Below are 3,536 nucleotides of genomic sequence, written 5' to 3' on the forward strand. Positions count from 1 at the left end.
AATGAAATCTTATACATCAATTTGTAAAATGTTATTGTGCCAGCCCACGCACATGAATAAGAGCACGCGTCTATATATCCTGAACAGGTAGTTACTTTATCAATAATAGTTTTGCTATACAAAATTAACCTGGGAGTTGATTCTCTCTTTTTGAAGTGACAGTTTTTTTATAATGTGTGTCTGAAAAAAAAGTAGTTCTTCTAACACTGTGGATCCAATTACAAAATACAGAGCATAGCAAATACACTTAAGTTGATTTTTCTTCCTTCCTTTTATTAGGTGAGGGAATAAAGCTTTCGTATTATCTTCTAGTCATCTGGAAACTGCCAAAGATGATTTGGATGTAAGAGACACCTTGACAGTTTTATTACTCTAAATTTAGGGTTGGATTTGGGGGAAGAAAATAGAACAAGGAGCTATTAGGGGAAACTGGCTGCTCAATTAAAGTTAAAACATAGGGACTGAAGAACAAGCAACAGTTTTATCCTGGGTTACGTCATTAACCAGAGTGACAATACAGCATTTAAGATAAACATAGCATAAAGAAGGACAACAATGTGTAAAAAATTTAGCTCTTCCTGAAAAGAGGAATCTATGAATGTGATAAGGAGTAGTATAAGAGAATACAGGTTAACCATTTTGTATTGAAAATATACATACAGATAAGGCATAGATAGACCTGAATAGAATATGCAAAAAATAAATAATAAGTCCATGTGATCTCATTGTGAGTGTAGATTGTATGTTCTAAGATCATTTTTCATTTTAGTTATTTAATCCTCTTCTTTCTATTAAGTTGCTCTTATTTAAATTAATGTACCATTATATGTATATATTTAAACATATGGACCCAGATACACACAAATAAATACATATTATAGAAAGGTCTAAACTTGAGCTTTAAAGTATAACTAATCTCTCAACATATTATAAGGTGATGCACATTAAATATGGATTTTATCATTTTAATTTGAACTTTGTAAGAAGTAAATACTTTTGTATGTAAGACTAAATAAAAATTATTACATTTATTCTTGGTATGTTTGACGCTCTGTGTTTATGCATTCTGATTTTCTTAAGAATTTTCCAGGTGTCCAAAAAATATTCACTCATTTTCAAGGTCTGAAAGTCAATTAGAGAACTTAGAAATTAAATTTAGGTTGACATTAAAGGAAAACACAATCATTGTTGGCATTAAAATTTTGGCTTTACAGTGAAAACCTGTATATAATATAGTTCAAATGACTAAATGTAGGCCCACATATTTTTAGCATTGACTGAAGTTGGCAAGAACCATCCTTTGGTAAAAGCTTGGCTTACTATAATTCAATTTCTCATTATTATCTTAAACGTTTAACGAGAGTAATGATAGCTTTTCTGAGCAGTGAAATCACTATATAGGCAATCTAGGAAGTTCAAATTAATTAGTCTTTTTATGAGATTATAATCCCAAACCATGCAAACGAAGCATAAGACAAGTGGAAGGATTATCTGGGCTGTGAGTCCCATAAAGCAGAGATCTCTACATATTCTTTTATTATCACTACTGTAAAAATTTGTTGACATCTCCCATAGTTTGTATTTTTATAAAGCACATAATGTACTACAGTACAATTTATCATGAACATTGAAAAATATTATAAATAGAAGCTTATAAAATAAATCAAAATGAAAAACAACTTTTTCAATTTTGAATATTTACTTCCTACACCCCACTGGATGGTCTTATATGTGCTCTGGAGTATACATAACTCTCTGTGGAGATCGTTTCTCTACTACCAATTTAGATATGCCACTCTGCTCCTGGAAGCCCTAAATGTTCTCTGTTAACCTCTACGCTGTTCAACTTTAGGGGATAATGCCAAACATTTCCCAAAATATTAGTTCCAGTTTGCACTCCAGCAGTGTATGGATCTTTTAGTTGCCCCTCATCCTCACCAACACCTGGTATATTCAATAATTTATATTTTGCAATGTTTATTTCTATATTCTGTTTCTTTATAAAGTATTTTTAACATGAAAGAAAATTAAAATAACATCAGTAACCAATTAAAGAACAACCCTTAGAGTAGAACATTTTGTTCTGAACAACAAAGCTTCTCAAGGTCTTATGCTTTTAAAGAACAAAGTTTACCAGTTCTCTGTTCTCAATGTTGCTATGTTTCAATGAACAATGTTTCTTAGTATTATGTCCTTGATAAACAGCAGAACTGATCCCACAATTTTGCAGAGATTCTCATGAACAGAATCCAGTTTTTTTAGCATTGCAATATTGAGAAGCTTTGGTTTTTGAAATTACATCAGAGTTCTTGAGAGAATGCACTATTAGAAATCATAACAAACACCACCAGACCAAAATAAATAGGATTTAATCTGGGAAAGATGAAAATGCTTTGTATGTTAAAAAAAAGCCACAGGAGGAGCTGATCAGTATTTTCTCCCACTTCTGTTGGAGTTAAAATTGCCTCCTCAGTAATGTATTTCTATCCATTTTTGCATTATTATACGTTTTGAGTTTCACTAGTGGGTACATAAAAGTTTACAGTGGTCATATCTTGAAAATAATGAACACATTGCAATAAAACAAACAGAATAGCAGATGGAACCAAAATGTCAGCTTTATTAACAGGAGAAAGTGAATTGCAGGATATTGCTCATTTGGAGAGTAAAATGGGACTCTCAAACGGAACTTACAGAATCCCGGATTTAAACAAACTATTCCTCAGCCTAGAGGCCTATGGAGGCTAGAAGAAGCAGAGAGAGCACTACTTGAGCTGTCGTCACAGAGGAGTAAATATCAGGAGCAGGAACGAACGTTGCGAATTGTCCGCTTGTATCCTTTGCCCAGTTCTCCACTCTGTTGTTCATTTCTTTCTTATTGAAATATAAGAACTGGTTTAGGGATATTTTTGTTTATCTAATCATACTTATTGGAAAGCACTTCCAAATTAGTGGTTGATTTTTGACTTTGGCTTATTATGATTTTACTATTGAAACATATATTTTTTCAATTTCAATATATTAGATTTTGTTTGAGGATTTTTCTTTAGAAATGACCTAAGGATGAAAGTATCAGAAGACCTGAGTGAAAAGAAAGACATATTACGTCCCAGGTTCAGATTCAAAATTGTAAAGAATTAATTCTACGTAAAATAAAGCATCAATCCACTATAATTCCAATCGAGGGATTTAGCACGCTTTTTAAGTGGAGCTTGACTAACACGTCTTAAATTTAACACATAAAGTATTAGAGAAGGCCTGAAAAAAAATAAGGAATCTTTTAACTGCATCTTTCCTATATGAAAAAGAAATTTGCTACCTCTTTTTCTTTTCTTTCTCTCTTTTTTTTTTTTTTGAGAAAATCGCTTACCCCAGGGATTTGAATGGAAATTGAACAGACATATGTTGCCGTTACACTTTAAACTTCTGTAAAAGGAACATTTCTTTCCTTCAATTGTATTTCGGTTTAACTTGGTGATTCTCCTCCTTTCACGTGAGGGAAGGACCTCCTGCTTTCCCCATCACAGGGAGGGGGC

Source organism: Equus przewalskii, chromosome X (assembly GCF_037783145.1).
Source record: "Equus przewalskii isolate Varuska chromosome X, EquPr2, whole genome shotgun sequence".
Lineage (NCBI taxonomy): Eukaryota > Metazoa > Chordata > Mammalia > Perissodactyla > Equidae > Equus > Equus przewalskii.